This window comes from Ptychodera flava, chromosome 6, assembly GCF_041260155.1.
Source record: "Ptychodera flava strain L36383 chromosome 6, AS_Pfla_20210202, whole genome shotgun sequence".
Taxonomy (NCBI): domain Eukaryota; kingdom Metazoa; phylum Hemichordata; class Enteropneusta; family Ptychoderidae; genus Ptychodera; species Ptychodera flava.
In genome coordinates this window covers 6,500,825-6,515,454 of record NC_091933.1, presented here as the reverse complement: position 1 = coordinate 6,515,454, position 14,630 = coordinate 6,500,825, and the positions used below count along the sequence as shown (strand labels likewise).

The window sequence follows — 14,630 nt, the reverse complement described above, 5'->3', positions numbered from 1 at the left end:
CAAAAAAAGGCGGTTCCGTCGGAAATCACCCCCGAAAACGGACAGAAGGTCGTTTTTGACGCATAGAAGGTCGTTTTTGACGCAAAGAGGCTGGAAGGTATGAATTCTAAGATATATTGGAGGCCATCGATGCTGGTTTAGTATATAATTGAGGCTTATTGTGAGGGAAATCGGCCTCCAAACTCGGCGAGGGGTGCGTATAACGGCCATTCCGTTTCCCAACTTCCCCTTATTCTATGCATAGTACGCGGCGGCCGGTACGTATCACTCCACTCGCAACTGTGTCCCTGCCCTGACAATGCTTGTTGCACACACAAACAAATAATTCCCTTTGTCTGTGTTGCACACTTTACCCTGACTGTACTGCACATGCATTGTGACCACAGAGTGCATACCGGGGGGCCTTGGTTCGACCACTTAATATCGAAAAGGACACTAAATCATCTGGATAAAATGACCGATACATTCACAATTTTCAAATTTGATAATATGATAATGGTCTTCCCGTCTCAGCAGTCTCCGACTTTTGCCATGGTAGTTGGCTGAGGTCGAGTAAGACAGCAAACAAAGGCTGTTTCAATCACGGCTATCACGGTCATCTTTCTTTCATGCAAAACTACTCAGACAAGTTACTTTTTTGAGTGTAGACGTTCTTAAAAGTTGTAGAACGCACTAGAAGTGGAGTCTGTGCAGTCATGGATGTAAGGGTACAGGACGACTGATAATCCCTTTCACACCTATTATTTTATCCTTGTCGACGCTGGCCATTTCAGCTGTGGCATGGTTGCCATGATCAGGAAGGCCAAGACACTCCATGGACGTATCTGTGGTACGTCCAGGGACACACACACACACACACACAAACTTCACTGATAATTTTCTATGCATCACAAAATCTTTCAAATATATGACATTCCTTTTCATCCATAGTGCGGTAGGACTGACAGCGATCCTGCAAATTTGATTTCGGGTGCAACTCCATGACAATGCGTTCAATCAACTTTTAAAAGAAAACAAGTTTACAAGAATTTGATGTAAATTGCAGACTTGAACAAAGTCTATTTTCAGTTAAACTTTCTAGCAACACCCTTACCGAAATTTTAGGCCTCCCGCAAACTGTTACTGCAAATTTGCGGCAAGCTTTGCAGTAAATTTGCAGCAAACTATTTGCTGCAAATATGCGGGTGGTTCATTTTTCAGATGCAAATTAGGTTTCTTGTGAACTTGCTGCAAATATGCAGCAAACTCCCTGCCGCAACGTTGCTGCAAACTCTTTGCAGCAAATTTGCGGCACAATCCTTGCAGCAAACTTGCGGCTAATTAATTTGAATGTTACTGAAAATTTGCCGCAAACTCCATACAGCAAATTATTTTATTTGCGCTGACCATTGTTTCTCGTGAAACTGGTATTTCAGAGTTTAGTTGGATAAAGCAAATCTTGTGCTGTCAACAGTCTGCCAATATATGAATATTATTTATCCAACTTAACTCTAAAATACCAGTTTCACGAGAAACAATGGTCAGCGCAAATAAAGTTATTATAAACAAAAAGATGACAGAGAAAAAAAGGTTAAATTCAATTGTGGTACAATTTATTTTATATGCCATGTTCATTTCATGCCACATAAGTGTCATGATCATGTCAAGATTTTCTTTTGACTTGAGAAGTTTCATGTAACATTTACATTACTGTCAAAGGCTGCGATTTGGCTTTCTGTTCTCTGAATTTCTTGTCCCTTTAGTGTACCAGCAATGGATTCTGAAAAATATAAATCGTTCAGGGAAGAGTGTAAGTCTTTACCGTTTGACCAAACATTGTAAATTTCATGAAAGAAATCCATAATTATTTGAAAATGAGACAAAATCAAGTTGAAAAAGTGAAGCAGAAAATGCATAAATATTCATGATCGAAATTAAATTAATAATGATTAAAATGTCCGACAGCGGACAACTCGCCGTATGTTGTTTACATACACGACGGCGACAATCTGCAAAAATCTCAGCACTTACTGTAAGTAACTGTTGTGAAACGAAAGTGAATTCAGTATGAATCAGTACTCAACGAAAATTTATCTTTAGGTAAAGATTGCAATACAACGATTACAGAACATAATTATAGCGATCGATGTACAGACGAACGGTACATTGACTTACATTTCTGAACGGCTCGCAGACGCTGGACGATTCCCGGTCCGGTTGCAGGTCTCACCGTGCTGTGTGTAAGTACCGTACTCAGAAAATATAGTCGGCATCTTTACTGCCGCTCGCGTTCACAAATTTAGAACTCCGCCTGTCCCTGGTACTGTATACACATTTTTGCAACTATGTGATATCATTTGGTTGGCGATTCCATAGAAAGATCACGAAATTGTCCACTAGAAAACTCCCTGCTCACAAGTACGTAGCCGACACTGGCCGATGGTACTAAAATCTAACTTCGCGCCGATCAAGCCTCATAACGATAACGGAAGTGCGATCTATAAATCATTACGCGATTGATAATGTAGTCCTGTTTTTAAATGCTAGAATTGACTCTACATCTGCACCAATCCGTTATATTTTATACTTAATATAGCATTTAATTTATTAGTTTAATTAAAATGGTTATTTTTATCATAGAAAGACTAAAAAGAGAGTAAAATTCTTTCAGCACGAAGAATCAATATCAATGCGCGAACTGACCTTGATGAACCGTGACCGGAGAGTGTAAACATGTCGGCTGCTCGCAGCTGATACACAGGACGTGTTGGACGTTGGTGAAGCGGCGCGTTGAATTTTCGTACAGCGACTCGGGATGGAGTGTAATCCTAATCTCAAATTTGTGCTCGGCAATATAACTCAAACGCTGAAAACATGGACAAAAGCCTTTACCTCGACCCATGTTATCAGAAGGCGAGATTTTGTCAGCGGCATCGATGGGACTAGCTGCAAAATTGTAGCGCTACGGTGAGGCGGTCGGTGATTTTTGGTTTTTGCGACTTCGCTCACCAGTAGCGCTACAAGGCCGATGGCCCTGGGGAGTATCATATAAGCGCGTCGTACTCGACCAGGCGTTTTGATGTGGAATGCAACATATTTACTGCATTTGGTCGTACCGATTTATCACTACTGAAGACTAAACAGTATACTGCACTAACTTCGTCATTTATGGGGTTTGGAATTTGTTCAAACACGACGATCGCGTTCTGAAAACATTGAGCGTGGGGCGTCGGTGTTTGTGGAGCCGCCATTACCGGAAGTTGGTAATGACGGCTCCAGAAATGTTTCGGAACGCGATCGTCGTGTTTGAACAAATTCCAAACCCCATAAATGACAAAGTTAGTGCAGTATACTGTTTAGTCTTCAGTAGTGATAAATCGGTACGACCAAATGCAGTAAATATGTTGCATTCCACATCAAAACGCCTGGTCGAGTACGACGCGCTTATATGATACTCCCCAGGGCCATCGGCCTTGTAGCGCTACTGGTGAGCGAAGTCGCAAAAACCAAAAATCACCGACCGCCTCACCGTAGCGCTACAATTTTGCAGCTACGATGGGACAGACTGTAGCTGCAGTGCATTGTACGTACCGTATACATGTACTATAGTATATTGATGGGATGAATAGCTTGGAGCACAGCCACTACTCTGCTTGGAGGTAGTAGCGGAAACATTACTGTACAGATTTGCAGTAACAAAAGTCTACGACGTGTCCTTACAGACCATCATCAAACGCACATTTCGTTCGAAACTGTTTGCATTTTGGTATCATTCGCAGAAAATACAGGGTGTAACTTGCAAGACAATCAAGTCCATGTTTCAAAAATTTGTTTCCCTAAAAAAGTCAGTTTTCGATCCAACCATAATTTACCCAACCAGATTGTCAAAGGGCACTTTTATTACATCATGTCACTACAGTATATACTATAGATGCACTCTATATCCATGCAATGCTTTCACCAGCATAACTGAAGCTGTTCATTATCTAGCATTACCAGTTATTATAATTTAAAAAGTGGATTGTCTGTTATGAAATAAAGGAACATAAAATATAAATGAAAGATCAATTTTTATGTTGCTTACACATGTCACGAAGTGCAACAGTACTCAGTGTGTAGTGTGTACTCCCTGGTAATGAAAGTGGGAAATATGTCAATCATGTGTTGCTGCATATTTGCAGCAATAATCTGGTTTGCCGCAAATTTGCAGCAACTTAGTCGTTTACCGCAAATTTGCTGCAAACTGACTTAAGGGCTTGCAGGAGGGTCACATCTACCTGCAAACTTCTGCAACTCCTTCCTGCAAGCTATATGCTTGCTGCATATTTGCAGCAAACTTACGGCAAATTTGCAGTAGAAGTAATTTTCGGTAAGGGCAGTGACTGAAGCAAGAAAAACCGCTTTTGTTTATACATTCAAGGGGGTCCTCGTGATTGTTGTTAATGACATATGGTTTATTTACACCTTGAGACAATGGAGCAATGAATCAGAGCCCTGCATGACTTGCCATTGCCTGACCTATCACTATTTTCTTCATGATATACCGGTGCAAAATGTAATGCAGGTCTCCTGGTTATGTGTCAAATAAGCAATTTTGGTCGCAGGTCATAGCTTTTTTTTCACGAAGTCGAACTCGCAAGAGGGCAGATCGTCTGTGTAGCCGACACGAACACAAACTGTCTGATACCGGCTACCAAATACTATCACAAGATAGGATGTCATTTACTGACTCCACATATTGTAATTTGAATGAACAATGTGTGACGAAAAGGGAAGTATCCCATGTGTAACTGCTGTGGCGATATCGATGGCAACCTATCTGATATGTCAATGACATATGGCTATTTACACCTTGAGACAATGGAGCAATGAATCAGAGCCCTGCATGACTTGCCATTGCCTGACCTATCACTATTTTCGTCATGACTGCAGCAACCATGTTCATGTACCATAATTCACCAACACTGGTGCTTTGGTTAACTTGCCCTTCAAAGTTCACTACTTTAGACTAAAAACTTATCAGTGCAGACTTTGTACTACATACCTCTCATATTGTTCCCAGTTGTTGGCATGCCTTTTTGTGTGACTGTCATTCCTTTGGGCACTACACTTTCCCTATTTGTTCAACGCCTAATAAATACATGTACTTCCAGGGGACCTGCAACTTGCAAGAATATAAAAAAAAGTTAAAAATCCTACCGAGAAAAATCAAATTATCTCAAACACAGATGATGAATCACATTTCAAGCCACAATAATGACGATGAATAACCATATTAATCTGACAGTCCATCGACACATATTTGAATCAGAAATATATCAAGCATTTTCATGGCCTAAAAAGGCTCAACATAATTGGATTCACACTGCACTATGCATTCCTGCAGTATCTCAGAGCTGGTAGACTGTCAGACCATTGATGAAAAATTGACTCTTTTTACATCGATGGTCATATAAATATCCAAAATGTGCATGTTGAAAATAACACCACATTTCATTTTCAGCAGAAATAGAAATAATTTAGAAAGTTAAAAATTAAATGATGCAAAATAAAATGACATATCATGTTTATGTAAGATTAGAATTAATCTCATGTTAACTTAAAGGCGCCCCCACTAGCTGTATCTTCTAGCATCGTTTTTTTTAATTTTACATTCAAACCGAAATAAGTTTGTGAGAATGTACTGATTTTGGTGATGTATACACTTATTATTAACTACCCACTGGGACTGTACATGCAACTTTGGCCAAGATAGAGATTGCAATGTGATTAAATATTTGCCCTAACATTAAATCCCATCACCGTGCATACGAGCATAATGTGCATATCTGTACTGAAATCTTCACATAAACTGCACAGAGCATTGTGCAATTCATGCTATAAGATGTTGAATGACCCTTACATGTACTTCACTGTTTGATGCACCACTCAGGACGCAACATTCTCAGACCTTATGTTGTGAGGCGAGCGATCGCTCCGCTTGCCTACCGCTCGCGCAAATCAAATTCCGCGAGAGCGATTAGCCTCTCGCGCCACGGCTTGGACCCAAGTTTTTGAGACCAAAGGCACACGTTGTATCCAAAATGTACTAACATACTCTAAATCTCCTCCGATCGACGCGCGAAGCACCCAGGCGAAGCATAGTGTAGCGAATAAAATTATGCTTTCAATATTCAGTTCAGTTCACTTCAGTATGAATTACGTTCTCGGCAAGCAGACTCTAGCATTGGAATGGATCGATTTTATAGGTGCAACAATGTGATGCATAGTATTACAATAGTACTCGTCTACAATAGCGTATCGGCGGCAGGCCTAACACTTCAATTTAGCACCACTACGGTTTGGAATTTACATGTACACAAATGTAGAAAGTACAGCCCTTCATTCTCACATTCTCAAACCAAATCCGTTTTCTTGGCTGCCATATTCTTTCGAAGTGTTCTAAACACAAACGGTTATCCTGCCGCAGCAAGATTTCATCGGAAAAATATGTGCGCGACAAACGAGGATCATATCGAGATCGAACATGGAGAAAATGTCTACGACATGATGAATGGCACTACACGTCGCAACTCGCGGAAACAAATGCATAATCTCTGATTAAACAGTTTAGCCTGAGTGACTGCTAGGTCTCTTGGTCCTTTGAAAGCTTAAAATAATTAAATTGACTCTGAAAAGTTGGACAGATACCCGATACTTCTGAAAAAAAGATCGCGAAACGATCATGAGTTCATTCTACCGTAAAACTTTGAAAGACGTAAATTTTTGCGACATTTTGGCGTACAGCATAGGAGTTCTGTGTGACTGTTGTAAAATGGTACCTGTTGAAACAATTGGCAGCCCTCGGCCCTCTTCGCCTTCGAGTGTACACACCGCGGATCGTGTACCTCGACGTGGCTGTTATGATAAATTCGTTTTGTTTTGTGAAATGTAAACTTGTGATCACTTCGATATATCGTGGTAACAATCGGCCAAGTTAACTTTGGTTGAAGACCAACGAGCATGCAGGATGTTTCAGCGGGCCGCAGACGTAAACAAATGAACTATAACTTGACTGTGGACTCTTCTAGCACGATTCAGTGTAAAATCTAGTTCTGTACGCGTGCTCGGCGTAGTTCAAACTATGGAGGTAAAAAAATACCTCCATGTTCAAAACCAAACATGTTTGATGACAGCAATGTTGTCTTGGTATGTTTTTGTCTTAATGCCAATATATCTAATGTGCATACCATATAGTATTTTTAAAAGGCTTGTATGAAAAAAATCATGAAAAAGTTACTTCTCATAACTTCATCTGTTTGTCCATGAATGCAACAGAGGCCACATTTCTGCATATTTATTGTTCGAAAAATGTTGAAAGTTAGCCAATATGCTATGAACATTGGGTAGGTGAACACAGCTTGTCCTCTTCCATCTATCAAAATACATAACCAGTACACAGTGCCACAGATTTCCCATAATACATCATGATTTGTACCAACGTAGATTCCCCTGTGAAGTCTACCATGTCTCCCATGTGTAGATAAATTCTTGGGGTAGTTGTAAAAATTCTGAAAACATACTTTTAAAGACATAAGGAAAAAGAAAATTGCTTGATTGAGAGAGGAGATAGCATTTTTGTAAATTTTCCACTGATTGCATCCTCCCTCAGCCATACAGAATAAAGTGATGGAAACTAGGGAGACTAGTTGCACCTGTTTTGTGAAACAAAAGGATATTGATTTTTTCCTAATAGAAAAGACAGAAAAGAAATTCACATGCTAACTTTTTTCAGAGAATGACCCCTTCAGTTGGTCATAACTTGCTTCCTAAAACCGTGGCATTTGTAGTACCTGCAGAATGTGACTTTTTATGGTTATTTATTAAGTTTCTTTGAAATTTATTCTACAATATTTCAACATACTTTTAATAAATAAAATTAATCAATTATCTGGAGTCTGCATATTATTGATTTTATGCAGAAGTGAAAAAGTTATAAGAAAATTAACATCGTTGGTACAAATCAAACAGGATTGTGGCTAATTTATTGTACTGTGCCGTATTTTTTCCCTTCTGTATTACATAACAATAAGAAAGACAGCAAGTGCATATTATTTTTGTAATAAATTTTATTACTGTACGTTTGTATTGAGCTACTGCCCAATGGACACACTTTGCCTTCAACCTTATAACTTTGAACGGAATTCAGCGACTTCGAACTCCAGGATTTCGAACTTGGTGTTTCCGATAAATACATGGACACATCAATAAATTCGGAAGTAAAAGAAGGGCATGTGGCTCCACCAGTTACCGAAGGAAGCTGTACAAGCATGGCTCTTTAGGTAGCTCAAAGGTATAAGTTACAATGTTACGGGAGGCCATGTTTGGAGCTGAACACTGTACACATCTTCGATATCGCCTCATGACGAAAATGAACTCCCAAAATGATTGTATTTTTTGCCAAAACATTTCGATCAGAATTGCAACTTAGCTAGTGTGATGTGCATATTGTCAAAAGTTGTAAAACATTGTCAGACACTGTATGTATTAGCTTTACAGATGAAAAATACTCTGTCTTGTACGATCTAAATTTCTTTCCTCCTCTCAGGATGCCAAGAATTACAAAACTGAAAAGCCATGTGAATGGGTAGAGTTGACATTTTTTAGATCCTCAGATTCAGATCCTCAGATCTCAGATCCTATAACTTCAGACAAAGATTAGGAATTAAAATTTCACAACTTTCAAAGTTTGTTGTAATAAACTGACATATAAAATATAACTTAGATTTGAAAAGCTTGAGAAATTATTTTATTTCTATCTTGAATTTTGAACTTAAAAACTTCGATCTCAGAATCATAAAGTCATCAGTCAAAGACAGGGTGCGCAAGGATTCCACTTGTTATGCTATCACGTGTGTAGGCAATCAGTCAACGTTGAAATGCCAGGGGTCAGTGTCAATATACGCCCTCTATAGTCAATACACCAGCGATCGAACGATCAGAGACGATCATGTAAATGCAGGCTATCGACTGTCCATATTTTATCATCGTTCGTAATATTGATGGCGAGGGAATTTAACTAATCCATGCTGGAGGCCAGTGGCCCGGGCTAAATCAGTAATTAAGGGGTCGGAAGAAGCAAGTTAGCTTATCTGTAATTGTAAACCGTGTTCATAGATACTTGCTGAGCGAAAACGGTTATGTAGACATTTTTTTGTTTTATACCTGCCTTGTACACATATCCAAATTATTATTTTAAATATTGTAATCATACTGTTAATATGAGTATTGCAAAAAGCTTGTAAATTTGAGTCTGCGTCTGAAGTTATAGGATCTGAATCTGAGGATTTGAGGATCTGAATCTGAGGATCTGAGGATCTAAATCTGGGGATCTGAAAAGTCAACTTTACCCATGTGAATGTCATTTCTGCGCTGGCTCCTTACAAGGAGCAGCCATAACTCCCAAACCGGCGTCCTATTACCTATACTCACACTTACATATCCGACCACAGCCAACTTGCACGCGCAGCACATGTGGTCCCAGTTCCATCCAGTCTCTAGTCCACCCTCACCTCTACTCATCTATTTCATCGCAGAACCTCAGCACCACCACAACATACGAGAATGCCAAGACCATGATCAATGCAAGGAAAGTCAGAGGCGACAGAGAAGCGGAGGCGGAGAAACAGTTTGTCCATCCTATGTCAACGGCACAACCAAAAGTCAATGTTCCAAGCGGGAAAGAAGGGCAAAGTGTAAATAAAACATCGCGACTATTCAACAGCACACACTGCAACAACTACAGCAGCATGCAGCAGCATAACAATAACCTGAGCCTCTGCGGAGAAAACTGTTCTGACAAACTTCGGCTTGTTCTCAACCAATCTTCAGGTAGAGGAGACAGTGGAGTTCACTTTGACTACTGCCCTAGACACAGCCAGTTTACTCACATTCTGAACCCCCAGCAGTCCTCACTCCATCAGCACGATAGACTACCCAACAAGCTGACCCCTGAGCTACTTAGAAATGCCGCAATAGGACACGCCAAGCAACAGGAAAAGGATAGACATTCAGGAAAAACAGGTAATGGAAAGTGACTGAATGAGTTTCCCTGTGATACCTGTGTACTAGGACATGATTGATGGATTATGTACCTAAATCTGTACTTATAACGTCCTTACTATGTGGCTTGAGATTACTTATGACCAGAACATAGTATTTTAGCAATAAACCACCCTAGAGACGGAGTTACCACAATAAATTGACCAGTTTACGTCATATATGTTTAAGTGATTGCAAGTAGACACAGAGAGTGAACTGGTCATAGCCGAGTGGTATACCTATTGTGTAGGTGGTTTATTGCTGTAATTTCATAACAATATATTGAAATTCTGGTGTGAAACATCAAAAAGGGAATTTTTCTGTGGCTGGGAGCTTACGTGTGTTCCAACTGTGCTATATCACAAAGATAGCACAGTCATTTTCACGTCTCGACCAATCTGATCGCTGTATTTGTGCCATCGATATACTTGTATTTTATACACTACTTTATCTGAATCTTTGCTACTAGATGGCTATTCTAAAGAATCATGAATTGGTCTTTGGCACCTTTGTTTTTTTAAACAAAGAACATTCCTATCGGCTTCAACTAGGCATAATCAACAACTTTGATGATCATGGGTGCAATGAGTGTGCAGATAATACATTAACGTAACTTCAGATTTGTTCCCAGTTGTACATTTAACAATACTCAGAAAAGAGATTTGGCCCTTTCAAAATTTGAGATTTGGCCCTTTGCAAAAACCAAAAGTTTATTCTTGGTATGAGTTCACTTCTGAAAATAAAGTTCGATGTTTTCTGTAAAGTAAGTCTCACCTACACAATGCCTATCTAAGTTAATGGTTTGGAATAGGACGACTAAAGATCCCCTGACAATTAATCTGACCATTGATTTGATCAACAGGCGGTCATCAACATCAGCATCAACACTTCAATCAGCATCCTCATCATCACCAAGAATGCGTACATGGTCATTCCAAGCTGTCAGCCCGACCCTCCCCAGGAATGATCGATCCAAACACCGGATTGTGTGGCAGTGGTGTGACATCGGCTAACATGTCCAGGTAAGTTGCAAAACCCTTTGTTGTTGTGTTTTGCAGTTTCTTTCATGGTTTGATTTCCTTGAACATAATTTATGCACAGTTGCCATGGCAATTCTAAATATCATTTGAACATTTGCTGTCATTGACAACAAAGTGAAACTTTCAAATCTTAGAGTAAATATATTTGACAATTCACTTTGTTCACATATTGTTATGAAAATCATCTGTTTTAATTGTAGTGAAGAGGAAAGTGAAAGTGATCGTCATTTTGACATTGACGATGACGATAGCTCTTCGGAGGAGAGCAACTGCACATGCGATGAAAAGAAGGACGGCAAGTTCTGCGACTGTTGTCACTCTAAGCTTTCCAGACACGGAGGACCACCAGTTGCAAGTACCAGCAAGAAATACATTGAACGTAGAGACAAGCTACGATTTATGCTGGAAAGAGAAGTACGTTTTCTTGCTCTCTTATTAGTCCCCACAGACACAGTCCAGGGGACTTATGGGTTTGGTCATATTTGTACGTCCGTCCGTCCGTTCACGTAGATATCTAAGAGTTGCCTGGAACAATTTATTCAAACTTGATACAAGGATTACTGCCTATGTCATACACGTGCACATCTATTTATTTGTGGTCCTATCCAATATGGTAGTGTGGAGGCCATTGTATTTAAAAAGCGGGAACTGTGTCATTGACAATGTTTTTTAAAAAAGAAGCTTTGTTTCTAGAGTGGGTGACTTAACTAAACTTGACAAAACTTTGTAAGTATGTTCGTCACATAGAGCTCAGATACATGTAGTACACAATGAGACATGTCAGTATTGTATCAATTAAATGTCAAATTTGCAAATTTGACGAATTTTTCTAAATAGGGTGATATGTCTAGACATGCTGCAGCAAATTTGATAAAACTTTGTACAGATCTTTAGTACACAGTCTCATAATAGTGTACAAAGACAATTTGGAGTGACATGCGAATTAATTGCTAATTGCATATTTGATGAACTTTCCTAATTAGTGGGCTATTTCCAGAAATACAGCATAAAATGTGATGAAACTTGGTACAGATGTTGATCTTTAGGTACTCTAATACTGCGCGAAGACAATAAGTAGTATCATGTTAAATGATTCCTAATTTGCATATTTGATGAACTTTTAGAATTAGTGTGATATGTCTGGAAACAAAATTTAATGAAAAGTATTACAGATGTTGATCTTCAAGTAGTGTAATGGCGTGGAAAGATATGTAGTAGTATCATGTCAATTAATTGCTAATTTGCATATTTCATTAATTTTCGTAATTTGGCTGACATGGTTCATCAAATTTCATGAAATAATCGCACTCATACCAATCCATAGATGTAGAGCTCTCATTACTTTAACATTGAATAAAAAACATTTGTCATGTTAATGTTTCATGTTAATGTTAATGTCATATTAATGTGTCATGTTAATTAATTTTAATTTACAAATTTAATGAACTTCCTAATAAGAGTGATATGTCCAGAAATACTTCATCAAATTGATGAAACTTGGTACAGATGTTGATCTCACAGTGCTGTAATACCATTCATTGACACTTATCGGTTTGTTTATTTTGTTTTTATTTGTTTATGAAATGTGGTACATATAATCTTTCAGTGTTATAATCGAATGCAAAAATGTTTTGCAACATCCTGTAGATTAATCATTGACTTATTTAATGACCTTTTGTAATTAGGGTGGCAGCCCGCATTGTCTTAACGTTTTCACCACCAGGAACTCATTATCATCACATACCAAATTAATGAACATGACTCTATCCTCTCCAAGAAACTTGTAAATCAAAGTACCCATTAACAGGTGGGGACTGTGTCGTCAACAATGACTTGTTGAAAATATATAGTTTGAGGGGGTTTTCTTGTCAACTTCGATGAGAAATATTGCTTTGAAAAACGTGTGCTTGTTAAGCGCAACACCACGTTAACTTACGATTTGTATTTTATTCTAAATATCTTGCGCACATCAATCCACAAGTCCTGTAGGCAGGCACAGCCCTAGCAAGCGTTCACAGCTGTATCAAAAAAGGTGTCCCTACTTCCAAAGATGGGGCAACTTATGATATGGAATGACTTTATGATTTCCAGGTGTGTTGCTTTTTAGCTACTATAGACTATAGTCTATAGAAGCTATTGGGATGGGTATCCGTCCGGCGTCCATCGTCAGTCTGTATGTATGTATGTATGTATGTATGTATGTATGTATGTCCGTTTGTGAGGCGTCCGTCCACTCAAATATCTTGAGAACCGCAGTACTTACTGATTTGATATTTGTTGTGTAGATGAAAAATATGATTTTCAGAAACTTTTTTTTTTAATTTTTTGATATTGTTGAAAATAGGCAAATTAATGCCAAAAAAGGTGTTTTTGGTAAAAAATCTTCTTCTTCATAACCGCTGGTCAGACAGCTTTGTTATTTGGTATACAGGTCCCTAGGGGTAACCCAACTTAGATTTGTTCAAATTGTGATGAAATATGCAAATGTGTATTTTTAAGGAATTTTTTTGTCATTTTTGGTCAAATTTGACTTACATTGTATGTAATTCTAGTACTGTATAAACCCTATCAATTCACCCAGAAAAAAATAATTAATATGATTTTAAATAATTGAATTTATTAGGAAACCATCGAAGCCAAAATAATTTTAGTGTAGAATTATCAGAAAGTTCAACTTTTTTTGACAGTTCATAGTGAAATGCTTACCATCTTGGAGGATTAAAACATGTAAAGGCAACTTTCCTGAATCCCAACTTTGACATATTCTGAACCGTCATTTATTGTGCCCTGTATGTTATCTAAAAGAAATTGCTCAAAATAGTCAATAGAGATAAAGATAGAGATAGAGAATGTTCTAATTTCCATTTATGGTTGACTTGGTAAGGATAAAATAAAATTACTTTTTGAGGAAAAAAAATAGAGTGGTCAAGTAAAGAGGGTGGTCAGTAAAAGAGTGGTCAAAGTGATAGGGTTTTTACGGTAAAGCTGGGCTGAAGATTCCTCATGTGCTATTTATAGCAATTATGCAATCTGTGTAAACAGTGCAATGAAAGTTACATGATTCCTTAAAATGCTTTTGATGACCTTGAACTTCTTAAGTTTCAAACATTTGTCTCTTCAGTGTGCTTTCTCTGAGTATGTACAGTCTCAACTTATTCAACAGAACTCACTTACAATGTTAATCAAAGATATCCACCTTCTTCATCAATACATGTGTCACAAAAGGTTATTCTCTACATAACACAGGGGAGCTCTGTCAACTGTTGGGTCACTTGTTTTTTCAAAGCCACTGGTCAGACAGCTTTAACCCTTTCACCCCCAGTTCCCTGTATACAGGTCCAACTTTACCATAGAAAACAATGGATTTGGGACAAACCATGGTGGTGAAAGGGTTAATATTTGGTCTACAGGTCCCTAGGATGACCTTAGTGAGATAATTTCATACAGTCAGGAAATACTTAATTTTGTATCCATGTCTATAGTAGCTTCAGGGACTTTGGCCCTATGTTTATCTGTTGTAATAATAAACGA

At 38.5% G+C, this 14,630-nt stretch overlaps 1 protein-coding gene and 1 long non-coding RNA gene across 3 annotated transcripts in view; one reads left to right on the top strand and one right to left on the bottom strand.

Moving 5' to 3' along the window:
• LOC139134730 (malignant fibrous histiocytoma-amplified sequence 1 homolog) overlaps positions 1–14,630 on the top strand; it is a 247,979-nt gene that overhangs the window by 167,854 nt on the left and 65,495 nt on the right. The window contains exons 2-4 of one of the 2 annotated variants that reach the window (XR_011552856.1): positions 9,555–10,041; positions 10,922–11,081; positions 11,300–11,513. The exons of the other annotated variant lie outside the window; for it this stretch is intronic. The gene's annotated coding sequence lies outside the window, so the exon portion shown is untranslated. The remainder of the gene's footprint in view (positions 1–9,554; positions 10,042–10,921; positions 11,082–11,299; positions 11,514–14,630) is intronic. 2 annotated transcript variants of the gene reach the window in all.
• LOC139134696 (uncharacterized) lies at positions 1,571–2,604 on the bottom strand. The gene is made up of 2 exons (XR_011552840.1): positions 2,155–2,604; positions 1,571–1,759 (listed from the first exon to the last, which is right to left on the bottom strand). It is a non-coding gene; the product is annotated as an uncharacterized lncRNA (long non-coding RNA).